We start from the raw sequence: 21,643 nt of genomic DNA, 5'->3' as shown, positions 1-21,643 counted from the left end.
GATGTTACAGAGAGACGAAAGCAAGGCTGGAGATGTTACAGATAGAGGAAAGCAAGGCTAGCGATACAACAGAGATAGGAAAGCAAGGCCGAAGATGTTACAGAGATAGGAAAGCAAAGCTGGAGATGTTTCAGTGAGTGGAATCCAACGATGAATATGTTACAGAGAGAGGAACGCCAAGCTGGCGATGTTACAGAGAGGAAATAGCAAGTCTGGAGTTAATTCTGAGGCAGGAAAGCAAGTCAGGAGTGGTTACTGAGACAGGAATGCAAGGCTGGAGATGATAAAGAGATTGGATGGCAAGTCTTGAGATGTTCATGAGAGACGAAAGTTAGTCTAGTGATGTTAAGGAGAGAGAGGAAAGGAAGGCTGGAGATGTTATAGACGTAGGAAAACAAGTCTGGAGGTGTTACAGAGTGTGGAAAGCAAGGCTGGTGATGTTACAGACGGAGGAAAGCAAGGCCAATGATGCTACAGAGATAGGAAAGCAAAGCTAGCAATATCCCAGAGATAGGAAAGCAAGGCTGGAGATGTTACAGAGAGAGGAAAGCAAGTCAGGAGATGTTACAGAGATAGGGAAGCATGTCTGTAGGTGTTACAGAGAGAGGAAAGCAAGGCTAGCAATGTCCCAGAGACAGGAGAGCAAGGCTGGAGATGTTACAGAGAGAGCGGAAAGCAAGGCTGGAGATGTTACAGATAGTAAAGCATGGCTGGGGATGCTACAGAGATAGGAAAGGAAGGCTGGAGATGTGACAGATAGAGGAAAGCAAGGGTCGAGATGTTACAGAGATATGAAAACAAGTCTGAAGATGATACAGAGATAATAAAGCAAGGCTGGAGTTGTTAGAGAGTGGAAAGCAAGGCTGGAGACGTTACAGAGAGTGGAAAACAAAGCTGGAGTTGTTACAGAGAGGGAAACAAGGCTAAAAATTGTTCAGATCGTGGAATCCAAGGCTGGAAATGTTTCAGATAGTGGAAAGCAAGGCCGGAGATGTTCCAGAGATAGGAAAGCATGGCCGGAGATGTAACAGAGATAGCAAACCAAGTTTGCAGATGTGACAGAGAGAGAAAAGCAAGTCTGGAATATTTCAGAGTAGAAAGCAAGGCTGGAGATGTTACCCAGAAAGGAAAGCAAGTTTGCAGATGTTACAGAGATGGGAAAGCAAGGCCGGAGATGTTACAGACAGAGGAAAGCAAGGTTCGGGATGTTACAGAGATAGGAATGCAAGACTGCAGATGTTTCAGAGAGTGAATAGCAAGGCTGGAGATGTTACAGAGATAGTAACGCATGGCCAGAGATGTTACAGATATATGAAAGCAAGGTTGCAGATGTTACAGAGATTGCAAAGCAAGGCTGCAGATGTTACAGAGAGAGGAAAGCAAGTTTTCAGATGTTACACAGAGAGAAAAGCAAGGCTGGAGATGTTTCAGAAACTTGAAAGCAAGGCTAGATATATAACATTGATAGGAAAGCAAGTTTACAGATGTTACAGAGACAGGAAAGCAAGGCTGGACATGTTAAAGAAAGAGGAACGCAAGGCCGGAGATGTTCCAGAGAGAGGAAACCAAGGCTAGCGATACAACAGAGATAGGAAAGCAAGGCTGGAGATGTTACAGAGAGTGGAAAGCAAGGCTGGAGAGTTTACAGAGATAGGAAAGCAAGGCCGGAGATGTTTCAGACAGAGACATCCAAGGCTGAAGATGTTACAGAGAGAGGAATGCAAAGCTGGAGATGTTACAGAGAGCGGAAAGCAAGGCTAGCGATACAACAGAGATGGGAAAGCAAGGCTGGAGATGTTTCAGAGAGTAGAAGGCAAGGCTGGAGATGATACAGAGAGAGGAACGCCAAGCTGGCGATGGTACAGAGAGAAGAAAGCAAGGCTGGAGATGTTACAGGGAGGAAATAGCAAGGCTGGAGATAATTCTGAGACAGGAAAGCAAGTCAGGAGTGGTTACAGAGACAGGAATGCAAGGCTGTAGATGTTAAAGAGATTGGATTACAAGGCTTGAGATGTTAATGAGAGACGAAAGCAAGGCTGGTGATGTTAAGGAGAGAGAGGAAAGGATGGCTGGAGATGTTATAGACGTAGGAAAACAAGTCTGGAGGTGTTGCAGAGATATCAAAGCATGTATGGAGATGTTACACATATAGGAATGCAAGGCCTGAGAGGTGACTGACATAGGAAGGTCGAGATGTTACAGAGATATGAAAGCAAGGCTGGAGATATTTCAGAGAGTGGAAAGCAAGGCTGGTGATGTTACAGAGAGAGGAAAGGAAGGCCAATGATGCTACAGAGATAGGAAAGCAAAGCTGGCAATGTCCCAGAGATAGGAAAGCAAGACTGGAAATGAGTCAGAGAGGGGAGTGCAAGGCTGGAGATGTTACAGAGATAGGAAAGGAAGGCCAGAGATGTGACAGACATCGGAAAGCAAGGTTGATGATGCTTCAGACATAGGAAAGCAGGGCTGGAGATGTTACAGAGAGAGGAAAGCAAGGCCGATGATGCTACCGAGATAAGAAAGCAAGGCTGGAGACATTAGAGAGAGGAAAGCAAGGCTGGAGATGTTGTAGAGATTAGAAGGCAAGGTAGGAGATGTTACGGAGAGAGTGGAAAGCAAGGCTGGAGATGTTACAGAGGGAGGAATGCACGACCTAAGATGCTACAGAGATATGAAAGCAAGCCTGGAGTTGTGACAGAGAGCGTAAAGCAAGGCTGGAGATGTTACACAGATAGGAAAACAAGTCTGGAAACGCTGAGGAGAGATTGGATTGCAAGGCTGGAGATGTTAAGGAGAGAGAGGAAAGGAAGGTGGAGATGTCTTCCTGTATCTATAACAAGTCTGGAGGTGTTACAGAGAGATGAAAGCAAGGCTGGAGATGTTACAGTGAGAGGAAAGCAAGTCAGGAGATGTTACCGAGATAGGAATGCAAGGCTAGAGATGTTACGGAGAGAAGATAGCAAGGCAAGAATGCTACAGAGATAGGAAAGCAAGGCTGGTGATGTTACAGAGGGAGGAAAGCAAAGCCAATGATGCTACAGAGATAGGAAAGCAAATCTAGCAATGTCCCAGAGACAGGAAAGCAAGGCTGGAGATGTTACAGAGAGAGAGGAAAGCAAGGTTGGAGATGTTACAGGAATAGTAAGGCATGGCTGGGGATGTTATAGAGATAGGAATGGAGGGCCAGAGATGTGACAGACAGAGGAAAGCAAGGGTCGAGATGTTACAGAGATATGAAAACAAGTCTGGATATGTTACAGAGAGAGGAAAGCAAGGCTGGAGTTGTTAGAGAGTGGAAAGCAAGGCTGGAGATGTTATAGAGATTGGAAAGCAAAGCAGGAGATTTTACAGAGATAGGAAAGCATTCTGGTAATGTTTCAGTGAAAGGAAAGTAAGGCTGGAGATGTTAATGAGAGAGGAAAGTAAGGCTGGAGTTGTTACAAAGAAAGGAGAGCAAGGTTAGAGATGTTACAGAGAGTGAATAGCAAGGCTGGGGATATTTTTGAGACAGGAAAAAAAGGCTGGAGATGTTACAGAGATAGGAAAGCATGTCTAGAGAGGTTACAGAGATAGGAATGCTAGGCTGCTGAATTTAAAGAGATAGGAAAGCAAGGCTGGAGATGTTACGGAGGTAGAGGAAAGCAAGGCCGAAGATGGTACAGAGTGTGGAAAGTAAGGCTGGAGATTTTACAGAGGGAGTAAAGCAAGGCCGAAGATGCTACACTGATAGGAAAACAAGGCTGTAGATGTTACAGTGAGAGGGAAGCATTCTGGTAATGTTGCAGAGATAGGAAATCAAGTCTGGAGAAGTTACAGAGAGAGGAATAAGTCAGGAGATGTCACAGAGATAAGGAAAGCAAGTCTGGAGAGATTACAGAGATAGGAATGCCAGGCTGGGGATGTTAATGACAGAGGAAGGCAAGGTAGGAGATGATACGGAGAGAGAGGAAAGCAAAGAAGGAGATGTTACAGAGTTAGAAAAGTAAGGCAGGAGATGTTACAGATAGAGGAAAGCAAGGCTGGAGATGTGACAGAGATAGGAAAGCAAGGCTGGAGATGTTTCAGAGAGTGGAAAGTAAGGCCGATGATGCTACAGAGATAGGAAAGCAAGGCTGGAGAAATTACAGAGAGAGGAAAGCAAGGCTGGAGATGTTATAGTGATTAGAAAGCAAGGTAAGAGATGTTACTGAAAGAGTGTAAAGCAAGCCTGGAAATGTTACAGAGATTGGATTGCAAGGCTGGAGATGTTAATGAGATAGGAAAGCAAGGCTGGAGATGTTATGAATATAGGAAAACAAGTCTGGCGGTGTTGCAGAGTGGAAAGCAAGTCAGGAGATGTTACAGACATAGTAAAGCTTGTCTGGAGAGGTTACAGAGATAGGAATGCAAGGCTGGAGATGTTACGGAGAGAGGAAAGCAAGGCCGGCGTTGTTACAGAGATAGGAACGTAAGCCTGGAGATGTTATAGAGATAGGAAAGCAAGGCTGGAGATGTTTCAGAGATAGGAAAGGAAGGCCAGATATGTGACAGACATAGGAAAGCAAGGGTCGAGATGTTACAGAGATAGTAAAGCAAGGCTGGAGATGTTTCGGTGAGTGGAAAGCAAGGCTGGAGATCTTACTGAGAGAGGAAAGCAAGGCCGATGATGCTATAGAGATAGGAAAGCAAGCTGGAGTTGTTAGAGAGTGGAAAGCAAGGCTGGAGACGTTACAGAGACATGAAAGCAAGGCTGGAGACGTTACAGAGAGGAAAGCAAGGCGGGAGATGTGAATGAGATAGCAAGATAAGTTAGGAGATGTTACGGAGAGAGTGGAAAGCAAGGCTGGAGATGATACAGGATAGGAAAGCAAGGCTGGAGATGTTACAGAGATTGGAAAATACGTCTGGAGATGTTGAGGAGAGTGAGGAAAGCAAGGCTGGAGATGTTACAGAGAGTGAATAGCAAGGCTGGAGATGTTACAGAGAGTGAATAGCAAGGCAGGACATATTTTTGAGACAGGAAAACAAGGCTTGAGATGTTACAGAGATACGGAAAGCAGATCTGGAGAGATTACAGAGATAGGAATGCCAGGCTGGAGATGTTAATGGGATAGGAAGGCACGGTAAGAGATGTTACGGAGAGATAGGAAAGCAAGGCTGGAGATGTTACAGAGATAGGGAAGTAAGGCTGGAGATGTTACAGAGAGAAGAAAGCAAGGCTGCAGCAGTTATAGAGAGAAGAAAGCAGGGCTGGAGATGGTGCAGTGAGTAGAATGCAAGCCTGGAGAATCTATACTGGGTGGGCCATTTCAAATCCACCACCCAGAGGGGCTCACCAGCAGCATTGCTGATCGACATGGTCGGGTCGAAAAGGTCATAGCTGCTGGTCTGGGTCTGCACCATGTCGGGAGGGAATGACTGACAGGGAGAAACACACTTTACCTCATCTTTACCAATCTACCGGCTGTGGACACATTGACGATGGCCATATTGGGAACAGTGACTACTACACACAGTATTTCTGAGACAAAGCCCCACTTTCACATTATGAATCGTGTGTTTGTGTGTGTGTGCGTCGATGACCGCACATGTGAGAGATGTTATCACCATTCTAAACGGAACAGATTTCAAAGCGATCTAGAACTCAGCACTGGCCTGTGTGAGGTGATGTGGGTCATTACCTAGAGAAGCAGATTTGTACTTCTGCATAATTTTCACTGTCACTGCCTGGCATATGCTCCACTCTTCCCTGACCATCAGGCCAGGCGATAACACCTTGCTCAATGGGGAATACAGGAGGATGATCCAAGAGCAGCACCAGCTACACCTCACAATGTGGTGCCGTTCCCAAACAGGACCACTTAATCACCAAATAGCATTAACAGCTTGTGACAGACAGATCTAACCAACAAATCAGACCTAATCTCTGCAATCCTGTCACATGCAGTCAGGTTGAATTGTGTGGTCAATCAAACAACTCAATAGAGAAAGAGGATCCCCAAATACCACCTTCCTCAATGATGGAAGAGCTCAGCACAGCAATAGAAAAGTTAAGGCTGAATCATTCACAATAATGTTCAGACGAATTATCGATGGGATGATCAATTTTAGTCCCCTCCATCTGGCAGTCTTCAGCTAATTCGATTCACTATATGTGGTACCGACAAACGGCAGGAGGGATTGGAGAATTCAAAGGCTATGGGTCCTGATAACATTCCAATCAAGCTGTTCCTGCTGGGATACAGCACTGGAACCTATCTGAAAATGTGGGAAACTATCCGGGTGTGGGTTCAATGATATTGTCCGTCCAGTTCTGGATAAGGGTAATCCCTGGGATATTGCTAGGTGGGTGTTCAGTGATGGTGGCATTGAAGATTGGAAGATATGCGTGTGTCCGGTGTGTCCTGTCGACACACAGACAAAACAGACAATCAATGGTTGCCCCATTGCTCTAATCCCAATCATTAATAAAGTGATGAAGATGTCATCTACAGTGGGATCAAGCAGCACTTCCTCAACACCAACCTGATCACTGAAGCTCAGTTTGGGCTCTCAGCCCTTGGGCTCATTGAACCCTGGGTTTAATGATGCACAACAAGAAAACAGACAGCTGAAATCTAGAGGGGAGGCGACAGTGGCTGCACTTAACATCATTATAACTGCATTTGACCAAAGGTTGTATCCAGGATTAACGGCAAAACTGGAGCAAATAGCAATCATCTGAACTGGCTGAAGTTATATATATATTTTGAGTCGGATCAGCGGCCGAGGAAAAGCGAAGCCGGGAGACTACAGCTAAGGTAAGACAGTTTGTTTCAAAATTACTTACCTGTAGCAGGCAGCGGTGTTTTTTTTTTCCTCTCTTCACAAAAAGAGCGGGAGCAGCATAGGAAGTGACGGCAAACAGAGGGGCAGCCGGGAAGGAAAGCTGTGAGTATAAATACTCACCCTTTAATCACCAACGGTCATTTGAGTGGGAGCAGCGGCCGAGGAAAAACGAACCCGGGAGACTACAGCTAAGGTAAGACAGTTTGTTTCAAAATTACTTACCTGTAGCGGGCAGCGGAAGTGAGGTTGGAGCGCAGAGTTGGGCGGGAAGTTAAGTGATTAGTATTTGAGTGGTTGTGTTCTAGACCCCAGGTCCTACTTTCGTAGGGCCTCTCTCCCACCCTCTTCCTCTAACCTAACTTTAAAGTCCACAGGTAAGTGACTCAGTGTTATTGACTCCGTGTTCTTGTTTTTAGAGACAGTGTACAGTTATGGCAGCGCAGGCGGTGGAATGTTCCTCCTGCAGGATGTTTCAGGTAGGGATGACCACCGATACTCCTGCCGACTTCGTCAGCAGGAAATGCAGTCAGATCCTGATCCTCACCGAACGAGTTAGGGAACTGGGCCTGGAGTTGGACGGACTTAGGATTATTCGAGAGGCTGAGAGGGTGATTGATAGAAGCTACAGGGACATAGTTACGCCGGAGAACAGAGGTAGCTGGGTAACAGTTAGAGGTGGGAAGGGGAAGAAGCAGGCAGTGCAGGGTTCCCCTGTGGTCGTTCACCTAAAAAATAAGTATACAGCTTTGGAAACTGTTGGGGGGGACAGCCTTGCAGGTGTAAGCTGCAGTGAAGGGGTCTGTGGCTCTGAGACTCAGAAGGAAAAGGGGGAGAGGAGGAGAGCGCTAGTTATAGGGGACTCTCTAGTTAGAGGGACGGACAGGCGGTTCTGTGGACATGGGCGAGACTCTCGGATGGTTTGTTGCCTCCCGGGTGCTAGGGTCCGAGACGTCTCGGACCGTGTCTTCAGAATCCTTAAGGGGGAGGGTGCGCAGCCAGAAGTCGTGGTACACATTGGCACCAACGACATAGGTAGGAAGAGGGGTGGAGAGGTCATTGAAGAGCTCAAGGAGTTAGGCTGGAAGCTAAAAGCTAGGACAGACAGAGTCGTCATCTCTGGGTTGTTGCCGGTGCCACGTGACAGTGAGGCAAAGAATAGGGAGAGAGTGCAGTTGAACACGTGGCTGCAAGGATGGTGTAGGAGGGAGGGCTTCATATATTTGGACAATTGGACTGCATTCTGGGGAAGGTGGGACCTGTATAAACAGGACGGGTTGCACCTGAACCAGAAGGGCACCAATATCCTGGGGGGGTAGGTTTGCTAGCACTCTTCGGGGAGGTTTAAACTAATTTGGCAGGGGGATGGGATCCGGACTTGTAGTCCAGCAAGTAAGCTAGCTGTGTGTCAGGATGCCCAAGATTGTAGGGAGGCTGTGGAGAAGGTAGCACTGACAGGGACTACTTGCGGACACAGGGGCTCAAGTGCGTATACTTCAACGCAAGGAGTAGCAGAAATAAGATGGGTGAACTTAAGGCGTGGATCGGTACCTGGGACTACGGTGTTGTGGCCATCACGGAAACATGGATAGGTGAGGGACAGGAATGGCTGTTGGAGGTTCCTGGTTACAGATGTTTCAGTAAGATTAGGGAGGGTGGTAAAAAAGGAGGGGGGGGTGGCATTGCTAATTAGAAATGGTATAACGGCTGCAGAAAGGAAGTTTGAGGGGGATCTGCCTCTGGAGGTAGTATGGGCTGAAGTCAGAAATAGGAAAGGTGCAGTCACTTTGTTGGGTGTTTATTATAGGCCCCCCAATAGCAGAAGAGATGTGGAGAAACAGATTGGGAAACAGATTTTGGAAAGGTGCAGAAGCCACAGGGTCGTAGTCATGGGCGACGTCAACTTCCCAAATATTGATTGGAAGCGCTTTAGATCAAGTAGATTGGATGGGGCGGTGTTTGTGCAGTGTGTCCAGGAAGCTTTTCTAACGCAGTATGTAGAGTGTCCAACCAGAGGGGAGGCCATATTGGATTTGGTACTCGGTAATAATCCGGGACAAGTGGTGGGCTTGTTAGTGGGTGAACATTTTGGTGATGGTGACCACAATTCTGTGACTTTCACCTTGGTTGTGGAGAGAGAGAGGTGCGCACAACAAGGTAGATTTTACAATTGGGGGAAGGGAAATTACGATGCTGTAAGACAGGATTTGAGGAGCATACGTTGGGCGCATAGGCTCAGGGAAGGATGTGGTGGAAATGTGGAACTTTTTCAAGGAGCAGATACGACGTGTCCTTTTATGTACCGATCAGGCAGGAAAGAAATGGTCGTGTGAGGGAGCCTTGGTTGACGAGAGAGGTTGAATGTCTAGTAAAGAGGAAGAAGGAGGCTTACATAAGGTTGAGGAAACAGGGTTCAGACAGAGCAGTAGAGGGATACAGGATAGCCAGAAGGGACCTGAAGAAAGGGATTAGGAGAGCTAAGAGAGGGCATGAAAAATCCTTGGCGGATAGGATCAAGGATAACCCCAAGGCGTTTTATGCGTATGTGAGAAACCTGAGAATGACGAGAACGAGGGTAGTTCCGATCAAGGACAGTGGTGGGAGACTGTGTATTGAGTCGGAAGAGATAGGAGAGGTCTTGAACAAGTACTTCTCTTCAGTATTTACGAACGAGAGGGACCGTATTGTTCAAGTGGAGAGTGTGAAACGGACTGATAAGCTAGAGGAGATATCTGTTAGGAAGGAAGATGTGTTGGACATTTTGAACAACTTGAGGATAGACAAGTCCCCCGGGCCTGACGGGATATATCCTAGGATTATGTGGGAAGCAAGAGAGGAAATCGCAGTACGGTTGGCAATGATCTTCTCGTCTTCACTGCCCACGGGGGTGGTACCAGGGGACTGGAGAGTAGCGACTGTTGTGCCCCTGTTCAAAAAAGGGAATAGGGATAACCCCGGGAATTACAGGCCAGTTAGTCTTACTTCTGTGGTAGGCAAAGTAATGGAAAGGGTACTGAGGGATAGGATTTGCGAGTATCTGGAAAGACACTGCTTAATTAGGGACAGCCAGCACGGATTTGTGAAGGGTAGGTCTTGCCTTACAAGTCTTATTGAATTCTTCGAGGAGGTGACCAAGCATGTGGATGAGGGTAGAGCAGTGGATGTAGTGTACATGGATTTTAGTAAGGCATTTGATAAGGTTCCCCATGGTAGGCTTATGCGGAAAGTCAGGAGGCATGGGATAGAGGGAAATTTGGCCAATTGGATAGAAAACTGGCTAACCGGTCGAAGGCAGAGAGTGGTGGTAGATGGTAAATATTCAGCATGGAGCCCAGTTACAAGTGGAGTTCCACAGGGATCAGTTCTGGGTCCTCTGCTGTTTGTAATTTTTATTAATGACTTAGATGAGGGAGTCGAAGGGTGAGTCAGTAAATTTACAGATGATATAAAGATAGGTGGAGTTGTGGACAGTGAGGAGGGCTGTTGTCGGCTGCAGAGGGACTTAGATATGATGCACAGCTGGGCTGAGGAGTGGCAGATGGAGTTCAACCCTGCCAAGTGTGAGGTTGTCCATTTTGGAAGAACAAATAAGAATGCGAAATACAGGGTTAATGGTACGGTTCTTGGTCAGGTGGAGGAACAGAGGGATCTTGGGGTCTATGTACATAGATCTTTGAAGGTTGCCACTCAGGTGGATAGAGTTTGTAAGAAGGCCTATGGAGTATTATCGTTCATTAGCAGAGGGATTGAATTCAAGAGTCGTGAAGTGATGTTGCAGCTGTACAGGACTTTGGTTAGGCCACAGTTGGAGTACTGTGTGCAGTTCTGGTCGCCTCACTTTAGGAAAGATGTGGAAGCTTTGGAGAGGGTGCAGAGAAGATTTACCAGGATGTTGCCTGGAATGGAGAATAGGTCGTACGAGGATAGGTTGAGAGTCCTCGACCTTTTCTCGTTGGAACGGCGAAGGATGAGGGGTGACTTGATAGAGGTTTTTAAGATGATCAGAGGAATAGATAGAGTAGACAGTCAGAAACTTTTTCCACGGGTACAACAGAGTGTTACAAGGGGACATAAATTTAAGGTGAAGGGTGGAAGGTATAGGGGAGATGTCAGGGGTGGGTTCTTTAACCAGAGAGTGGTGGGGGCCTGGAATGCGCTGCCCGTGGGAGTGGTAGAGTCAGAATCATTGGCGACCTTTAAGCGGCATTTGGATAGGTACATGGATGGATACTTAATCTAGGATAGAAGTTCAGCACAACATCGTGGGCCGAAGGGCCTGTTCTGAGCTGTCTTGTTCTATGTTCTAAGCGATTACCGTATGGTTGAATGAGAATACATATGGAGAGTGTGAAGATAAAATCTAATAACTGGGTCCTGTGCTTGAACAGTGGGAATTACAATGGAATGAGAGAGAATCTGGATAAAGTAGACTGGATACAAAAATTTTATGGTGGGATGTTGATGAGCAGTGGAAGATTTTCATTGAAGCTTTACAAAGGTCTATTCCAGTGAAAAGGAAGGACTGTATGAAAAGGCATACTTGGCAATGGGTATCTGAGGAAAGTGATCAAATTAGACCATAAGACCACAATACATAAGAGTGGAAGTAAGGCCATTCAGCCCATCGAGTCCACTCCGACATTTAATCATGGCTGATGGGCATTTCAATTTCACTTACCCGCATTCTCCCCATAGCCCTTAATTCCTTGTCACATCAAGAATTTATCAATCTCTGCCTTGAAGACATTTAGCGTCCCAGCGTCCACTGCACTCCGTGGCCATGAATTCCACAGGCCCCACAATCTGGCTGAAGAAATGATTCCGCATTTCTGTTCTGAATTGATCCCCTCTAATTCTAAGGCTGTGCCCACGGGTCCTAGTCTCCTCACCTAACGGTAACAATTTCCTCGAGTCCACCCTTTCCAAACCATGTATTATCTTGTAAGTTTCTATTAGATCTCCCTTAACCTTCTAAACTGGAATGAATACATAAAAGTATCCTCAGCCATTCCTCGTATGTTAGACCTACCATTCCAGGAATCATCCGTGTGAATCTCCGTTGGGCATGCTCCAGTGCCGGTATGCCCTTCCTGAGGTGTGGGGATCAAAACTGGACACAGTACTCCAAATGGGGCCTAGCCAGAGCTTTTTAAAGTCTCAGTAGCACATCGCTGCTTTTATATTCCAACCCTCTTGAGCGAAATGACAACATCGCATTCACTTTCTTAATCACGGATTCAACCTGCATGTTTACCTGTAGAGAATCCTCGACATGCATTTCCAGATCCCTTTGTACTTTGGCTTTATGAATTTTCTCACCGTTTAGAAAGTAGTCCATGCTTGTATTCAATTTTTCCAAAGTGCAAGACCTCGTGTTTGCTCACATTGAATTCCATCAGTCATTTCCTGGACCACTCTCCCAAACTGTCTAGATCCTTCTACAACCTCCCCACTTCCTCAGTACTACTTGCCTGTCCAGAAAACTTCGTATCATCAGCAAACTTCGTTGGAATGCCCCCAGTTCCTTCATCCAGATCATGAATATATAATGTGAACATGCAGGTAACCATGCCTGGGAACCAATCAACAAGTCCAGCAGTAACGTTAGTGCAATTGCCGAATGGGCAGACTGTTCAAGTCCAAGGAGTTATCCAAGCAGCTCAGTCCTCAGTCATACAATCCCCTCAAGTTCAGACTGTTCAGATTTCTAGTATACTTGAAAATGAGGACGCCCAGGAATCTGTGGATAGCATGACTAACTCTCAGAAACGTAGATAAATTCTATCGAGACGGCTTTCATACAGGAAACTCCTGAATGAATTTTCTTCTGATTTCCCCAGTGTGCCAAGACATCAGTGAGGAGAAATCAGAAGAAGATACTGTCTCAACCATTACTACAACGACGATGCAGATACCCATCAATCAAAGTAACTGTGGACAATACATTGCTATTACACAGCGGGGAGCAATTCAGCAGGCCAACAATGGTACAGATGAAATGCAAGGACTCCAGACACTAACAATGACCAACGCAGCTACAGCCAAGGTTGGAGCAGCCATTATACAGTATGCACAGAGCCCTGATGAATCTTTGTGCCGGGCAGCCAAGTGCTTGTACAAGGTGCTGTTGGAGATGTCCAACAGCAATCAGATCCATGCAACTCCTAACTCCACTGCTGACCAGGGAATGGTTATGGCATCTTCACCAGTCCTGCAAAGCCAGCCCCAGAATGCTGAAGAAACCACTCATAAACGTGAGATCCACCTCATGAAAAACAGGGAAGCAGCTCGAGAGTGCCGTCGCAAGAAGAAAGAGTATGTGAAATGCTTGGAGAATTGGGTTGCTATTCTGGAAAATCAAATTGAAAGAAAAGGCGTACAAAGTGGCCAAAAACAGCATGAAACAAGAACTGGGAAAACGTTAAAGGTGAACCAAAAGCCACAAAAGAGCTATAAGGAAAAGTAATATAGAACATGAGAAAATTAAACTAGCACAGACTATAAAGACAGAGCAAAAGTTTATATAAATATATACATAACGAGAATAGAATGGCTAAAGTAAATGTTGATCCTTTGGAAAATAAGAAGCATTTAGTTATGGGATATGACAGTGCAGGATACTAATATCTTTTCAGGAACTAGCAAAGAGACAAAGGTAGGTGAGGATTTGGAAACTATCAATATTACAGAACAGCTAGTTTTAGACTGTTTGGAGGTAATTGAGCTAACGACAGAAAAGTCTCCTGACCCTGATGGAATGCATCCCAGGGTACGAAAAGCGATGCCAGGAAAAATAGCAAATGCACTGGCAGTAATTTTCCAAAATTCACTGGATTCTGTGGCAGTCCCAGCAGATTGGAAAACAGCAAAAGTGATGCCACTGTTTTAAAAAGGAGGTGGACAAAAAGTGGGGAATTATATACCAGTTTATTCTTTATTTTGGGAAAGATGCTTGGGTCTATTATCAAGGAAGAAATAGCAGGGAATCTCAAAAGAAATTGACCCATTGTACAGACACAGCATGGGTTCATGAAGGGCAGGTCATGCTTGACCAATCTTTTGGGATTCTATGAAGACATTTCAAGCAAGGTGGACAACGGGGACCCAGTCGATGTGGTGTAGCTGGATTTCTCAAAGACCAACAAGGTGCTGTGCAAGGGACTGTTGCATAATATAAGGATGCATGGCATTAGTATTAGAAGATTGGTTGACTAATAGGAAGCAAAGTGTGGGGATAAACAAGTATTATTCTGGCTGGCAATCATTGATAAGCAGTGTGCCCCAGGGATCGGTGTTGGGACTGCAATTACTTACAACTGATACAGATGGTTTGGAGTTGGAAACACATGTAGAGTGTCAAAGTTTGCATGTGACACTAAGATGATTAGCGGTTCAAAGTGAGCGGAGAACTGTGAAACTTTGCACAGGAACATAGATACATTGAGTGAGTGGGTAATGATCTGTTAAATGAAATAGAATGTTTGTAAATATCAAGTTTATACTCTTTGATTGTACTAACGTTTTAAAAAATACTTCAATGTTAAAAAAGTTGCATCATTTGCTCTGCAGAGGGACCTGAGCATCCTTCTGCATGAAGGTTGGTCACCAGGTACAACAATCCGTTCAGAAAGCAAATGGAATTTTGTCCTTCATTGCTGAAGGGATTGAGTTTAAAAGCAGAGGTAATGTTCCAGCTGTATTTGGGGGCTGGTGAGGCCACACCTGGAGTACTGCATGTAGTTTTTATCTCTTTAGTTGAGAAAGGATGTACTGGCACGAGAGGGGGTGCAGAGGAGGTTAACGAGTTTGATTCCGGAGTTGAGGGGGTTTGCTGAACAGAGACTGAGTATATTGGGATTATATTCATTGTAATTCAGAAGAATGGAAACATATAAAATGAATGGAATGGATAAAACACAAGTACAGAAGATGTTTCCACTGGCAGGTGAAGCTAGAACAAGAGGGCATCACCACAATACTGGAGGCAGCAAATTTAAGACTGAATTGAGAAGGAACTTCTTGACCTCTATGGAATTCATTGCCCAGGGAAGTAGTTGATGCTAGTTTAGAAAACGTTTTTAAAGCCAGGTTAGATTTTTAAAAACGTAAATAATTAATGGACACGGTGAGAACGTGGGTAAACGGTCGTGTCCACGAAATGATCAGCCATGATCTTATTTAATGGCAGAGCAGGCTCGAAGGGCAGGATGGCCTTCTACTGTTCCGAGTTCTTATGTTATACATCCCTTCCTCATTCGTGACTTGGAGCTGTTGGTGTTGGATTGGGATTGACAAAAGTAAAATTCACAGAACACCAGGCGCTTGGTCAACAGGATTATTTGGAAGCACGAGTTTTGCTGCTTCTTCATCAGGTGGTTTTGAGATAGTGTTGTTATTTTTAACTCTTATAACTCATGAACAGCAACAAAAGCCATGAAACAATCCGCATGCTCCAGCCAACAATGGGCCCCGGGTGGTTTATGTCAGCGGTGGACCAATGGAAAGGCAGGGACAGCGGGAGGACCTGGCGGGGCAGTTAGTCCTCCGAACAATCAGTGTGAATGAGGGGCGGGACTAGACTATACCACGTGATCATCCTCGCGGTCGGTTCGGGATGTGTGGACGGGGAGCTGTTGGTAAAGATAGAAATAAACAGCAGCAAGCGGGAGGGAAATGGTGTTGGTATGGGTTGAGGGTTTACAGACATTTGGTGCACATCGGAAAATACAAATTTGAAACTTAGTCCCGTTTTTGCCGGAAACGGGAAAATGCTTCATCCAGCGATTGACTCATGTTAGCACCACCATCTTTATTCGGGGCAACGATTCACTGGACACGTGCAGCCGCCAGCTTTGTAGGGGGCAAAGTTCAGCGGGACGCATGTGCAGCCCTCTCTGGGAGAGAGTCATACGGCAGGATTTACAGAGTGGATGGATTTTTTCTGGATTTGTTTTGTCATTCATTTAAATGATTTGGATGTGAATAGAGGCGGTACAGTTAGTAAGTTTGCAGGTAACTCCAAAGTTGGAGGTATTGTGGACAGTGATAAAGGGTATCTCAGAGGACTATGTAATATTAATCGGATGGAACAATGGGCTGGGGAGTGGCAGATAGGGTTTAGTATAGATAAATGTGAGGTGCAGCATTTTAGGAAAACAAATCAGAGCAGGACTCACACACGAAATTGTAAGGTCTTGGAGAGTCTTGCTAAACAGAGACCTTGGAATGCAGGTTCATAGTTCCTTGAAAGTAGAGTCGCAGATCGATAGGACAGTGAAAAAGGCATTTCGTATGCTTCCCTTTATTTGTCAGAGCATTGAGTAAAGCAGCTGGACAGGACATTGGTTCGGTCACTTTTGGAATACTGTGTAGTTCTGGTCTCCCTCCTATCAGAAGGAGGTACTAAAACTTGAAAGGTTTGAGAATTGATTTTCAATATGTTGTCAGTGTTGGAGGATTTGAGTTGCAGGGAGAGGCATAATAGGCTGGGGCCATTTTCCCTGCAGTATCATAGGATGAGGTGTGATGTTATAGAGGCTTATAAAAATCGTGAGTGACATGGATAGCGTAAGTAGACAAGTGTTGGAAGAGATGATAACTAGAGGATATAGGTTTGGGGGCGGAGGCGGAATTCAAAAGGAGCCGAAAGGGCAACTAAAATTGTAACATTTCAAAGGCATTTGAATAGGAAGGGTTCAGAGGGATGTTGGCCAAGTGCTGGCAAATGGGAATACATAAGGTTAGAATATCTGATTGGCATAGATGGGTTGGACCGAAGAGTCTGTTTCTGTGCTAGACATCTCTGACTGTGGGATCATAAAAGTGAACATTGCTCTGATTCATCTCTGGGCTCCTTGGTTTCCACTTGTTTGTTATCTAGCTATCTCAGTCTCTCGTGTGTATTTTTGCTCTGTGTAGTATTTTACTATTACGTTCAAAGACCTCTTTGTAAATGGATTGTCCACTGCTGCCCGGCTCCTGACCATATTCTCCATTATCAGGTTATTTTTTCCACAATATAGAACATAGAACATAGAATACAGCGCAGTACAGGCCCTTCAGCCCTCGATGTTGCGCCGATCAAAGCCCACCTAACCTACACTAACCCACTATCCTCCATATACCTATCCAATGCCCGCTTAAATACCCATGAAGAGGGAGAGTCTACTACTGCTACTGGCAGGGCATTCCATGAACTTACGACTCGCTGAGTGAAGAACCTACCCCTAACATCAGTCCTATATCTACCCCCCCTTAATTTAAAGCTATGCCCCCTTGTAATAGCTGACTCCATACGTGGAAAAAGGTTCTCACTGTCAACCCTATCTAACCCCCTAATCTTTGGCAATAAAGAGTTCTTTTTTCCAAGTGAGTAGATTTTCCTTCCATTTCTGACAGTCAAATTCTGCACCATTTTCTTTTCCTATAATTCATATTGCACTCCCTAAAACATGATGTGTATTTCTCCTTCCACAGATACCAGTAATCAAGGCCAAAGCTCTGCCTGTTGAGAAGGTGATGTTTGACTTCCTTGTACTGCTGCAGTTGGTACAGTGAAGGTGCTCCCGCAACGTGGTTGGGTAGGAGACATTACAGAGTATTCACTCAGATAGTGAAGAGTAGAAGATATCTGTACAAATTAGCATGTTTTTAATTTCACAAAAATATTGAACTTTTGACATAAGGCCACAGAGAATATTATGTCCGGTGACCAAAACTTTTGTGAAATAAGCATTTTTTTCAGGAACGACTTAAAGGAAGAAAGCAGATCTTAGAGGTGGGAATTCCAGACCATGTTGCCTTGGAATCCATAGAAACAGTCACACAGCTGAACTCAAAAATAAACACATAGAACATAGAACATAGAACAATACAGCACAGAACAGGCCCTTCGGCCCACGATGTTGTGCCGAACTTCTATCCTAGATTAAGCACCCATCCATGTACCTATCCAAATGCCGCTTAAAGGTCGCCAATGAATCTGACTCTACCACTCCCACGGGCAGCGCATTCCATGCCCCCACCACTCTCTGGGTGAAGAACCCACCCCTGACATCTCCCCTATACCTTCCACCCTTCACCTTAAATTTATGTCCCCTTGTAACACTCTGTTGTACCCGTGGAAAAAGTTTCTGACTGTCTACTCTATCTATTCCTCTGATCATCTTATAAACCTCTATCAAGTCACCCCTCATCCTTCGCCGTTCCAACGAGAAAAGGCCGAGAACTCTCAACCTATCCTCGTATGACCTACTCTCCATTCCAGGCAACATCCTGGTAAATCTTCTCTGCACCCTCTCCAAAGCTTCCACATCTTTCCTAAAGTGAGGCGACCAGAACTGCACACAGTACTCCAAATGTGGCCTAACCAAAGTCCTGTACAGCTGCAACATCACTTCACGACTCTTGAATTCAATCCCTCTGCTAATGAACGATAATACTCCATAGGCCTTCTTACAAACTCTATCCACCTGAGTGGCAACCTTCAAAGATCTATGTACATAGACCCCAAGATCCCTCTGTTCCTCCACCTGACCAAGAACCCTACCATTAACCCTGTATTCCGCATTCTTATTTGTTCTTCCAAAATGGACAACTTCACACTTGGCAGGGTTGAACTCCATCTGCCACTCCTCAGCCCAGCTCTGCATCATATCTAAGTCCCTCTGCAGCCGACAACAGCCCTCCTCACTGTCCACAACTCCACCTATCTTTGTATCATCTGCAAATTTACTGACCCACCCTTCGACTCCCTCATCTAAGTCATTAATAAAAATTACAAACAGCAGAGGGCCCAGAACTGATCCCTGCGGAACTCCACTTGTAACTGGACTCCATGCTGAATATTTACCATCTACCACCACTCTCTGACTTCGACCGGTTAGCCAGTTTTCTATCCAATTGGCCAAATTTCCCTCTATCCCATGCCTCCTGACTTTCCGCATAAGCCTACCATGGGGAACCTTATCAAATGCCTTACTAAAATCCATGTACACTACATCCACTGCTCTACCCTCATCCACATGCTTGGTCACCTCCTCGAAGAATTCAATAAGACTTGTAAGGCAAGACCTACCCTTCACAAATCCGTGCTGGCTGTCCCTAATCAAGCAGTGCCGTTCCAGATACTCGTAAATCCTATCCCTCAGTACCCTTTCCATTACTTTGCCTACCACAGAAGTAAGACTAACTGGCCTGTAATTCCCGGGGTTATCCCTATTCCCTTTTTTGAACAGGGGCACAACATTCGCTACTCTCCAGTCCCCTGGTACCACCCCCGTTGCCAGTGAAGACGAGAAGATCATTGCCAACGGTACTGCAATTTCCTCTCTTGCTTCCCACATAATCCTAGGATATATCCCGTCAGGCCCGGGGGACTTGTCTATCCTCAAGTTGTTCAAAATGTCCAACACATCTTCCTTCCTAACAGATATCTCTTCTAGCTTATCAGTCCGTTTCACACTCTCCTCTTCAACAATACAGTCCCTCTCGTTCGTAAATACTGAAGAGAAGTACTTGTTCAAGACCTCTCCTATCTCTTCCGACTCAATACACAGTCTCCCACCACTGTCCTTGATCGGACCTACCCTCGTTCTCGTCATTCTCAGGTTTCTCACATACGCATAGAATGCCTTGGGGTTATCCTTGATCCTATCCGCCAGGGATTTTTCATGCCCTCTCTTAGCTCTCCTAATCCCTTTCTTCAGGTCCCTTCTGGCTATCCTGTATCCCTCCACTGCTCTGTCTGAACCTTGTTTCCTCAACCTTATGTAAGCCTCCTTCTTCCTCTTTACTAGACATTCAACCTCCCTCGTCAACCAAGGCTCCCTCACACGACCATTTCTTTCCTGCCTGATCGGTACATACATATCAAGGACACGTCGTATCTGCTCCTTGAAAAAGTCCCACATTTCCACCACATCCTTCCCTGACAGCCTATGCTCCCAACGTATGCTCCTCAAATCCTGTCTTACAGCATCGTAATTTCCCTTCCCCCAATTGTAAAAACTTCCTTGTTGTGTGCACCTATCCCTCTCCATAACCAAGGTGAAAGTGACAGAATTGTGGTCGCCATCACCAAAATGTTCACCCACTAACAAGCCCACCACTTGTCCCGGTTCGTTACCGAGTACCAAATCCAATATGGCCTCCCCTCTGGTTGGACAATCTACATACTGCGTTAGAAAAGCTTCCTGGACACACTGCACAAACACCGCCCCATCCAATCTACTTGATCTAAAGAGCTTCCAATCAATATTTGGGAAGTTGAAGTCGCCCATGACTACGACCCTGTGGCTTCTGCACCTTTCCAAAATCTGTTTCCCAATCTGTTTCTCCACATCTTTGCTGCTATTGGGGGGCCTATAATAAACACCCAACAAGGTGACTGCACCTTTCCTATTTCTGACTTCAGCCCATACTACCTCCAGAGGCAGATCTCCCTCAAACTTCCTTTCTGCAGCCGTTATACCATTTCTAATTAGCAATGCCACCCCCCCTCCTTTTTTACCACCCTCCCTAATCTTACTGAAACATCATTGGGAGTCTAAAATAAAATGAGTTATTGAGATGTGAATGTGTGTCTGGTGCATGGAGATAGGAATGTTTACAGCCAGGAATTAAGTCAAGGGTGTGAAAGTAAATTGCTGTTGCTTTTCAATGGGAGCCTTTTGATGGATCAGCAAGTTCTGGTACAAGTGAAAACTTGGGCGGTAGAGTTCTCAATATTCTGTAGATTATAAGGAGGGTGATTGTGTGATGCTGGCTAGGAGTTGGTTTAGATCATGAAATGTAGAGTTAACAAAATGAATGAATGAGTTTCTGTAAATGAGCTGAGACGGTAGTGAGGTCAGGTGATATCACTGAAGTCGAAATATGTTCTTGGAGTGGGACTGGGCTATCACACTCACCTCGCCTCTGGAATTCAGCTGTTTGTCAGTTTGTGAATCAAGTCTGTAACAAGACCAGGAACTGGGTGGCCCTGGCAGAACCCAAACTGGGTAACACAGAAGGTTATTGCTGAGCAGCTGCGTGACAGCACTGTTGATGACACCTTCCATCACTTCACTGCTGAGCGAGTGCTGACTGATGGAGGGAAATTGGCTGAGTTGGCTCTTTCATACTTTGTGTTGAACATCCCTGGGAAATGTTCCACAATGTCACTCGGTGCCAGTGCTGGAGCAGTAATTGTCTTGGTGTGCAGTAATCTCTGGAGCACAGCCATCAGTATTATTGCCACAATGTTGGCAGGGACGACAGCCTTTACACTACTTCTCCATTTCTTGATCTGATTTGAAATAAGTTTTCAACCAATTCGATTCACGTCTATGATGTCAGGGACCAATAAAGGCTCATCCACTTGGCACTGCTGGCTGAAGATTGCTGCAAATGCTGTTGTCTTGTCTGTTGCATGGATGTGTGAGACGCCCCCATCAGTCAGGGTGGGGATATCTGTGATGCTTCCTGCAGTGTGTTGTTTAATTGTCCATCACCATTCCTGACGAGGTGTGGCAGAACTGGAGAGCTCAGATATGAACAATTGGTTGTAGGATCACAGTTCTATTTGGTATTGCTTGCACTGTTTGACATGCGTTGGGTAGCCTCACCAGGTTGGCACCACATTTTTAGGTATGCCTGGTATTGTTCCTGACATGCCCTGCGGAACTCTCCATTGAACTAGGTTTGATCCACTGGCTTGATGTTAATGATTGAATGTGGATATTCTAGGCCATGAGATTTCAGACTGGGCTGGAGTACCGTTCTGTTGCTGTTGTTGGCCCACAGTGAGGCAAAAGTTGCAGGGTCATGAGGGCTGATTGTGTTTTTATTTTCCAGTGCA

The 21,643-nt window shown here is 45.5% G+C and overlaps 1 pseudogene; it reads left to right on the top strand.

The window, feature by feature from the left end:
- The first annotated feature begins 12,372 nt into the window (after nt 1-12,372).
- LOC140467923 (cyclic AMP-responsive element-binding protein 1 pseudogene) lies at nt 12,373-13,270 on the top strand (annotated as a pseudogene).
- Nucleotides 13,271-21,643: the final 8,373 nt, after the last annotated feature.

The sequence above is a fragment of the Chiloscyllium punctatum genome, chromosome 46 (genome assembly GCF_047496795.1).
Source record: "Chiloscyllium punctatum isolate Juve2018m chromosome 46, sChiPun1.3, whole genome shotgun sequence".
In the NCBI taxonomy this organism is placed as follows: Eukaryota; Metazoa; Chordata; class Chondrichthyes; order Orectolobiformes; family Hemiscylliidae; genus Chiloscyllium; species Chiloscyllium punctatum.
This window is presented reverse-complemented; position numbering and strand designations above follow the sequence as displayed.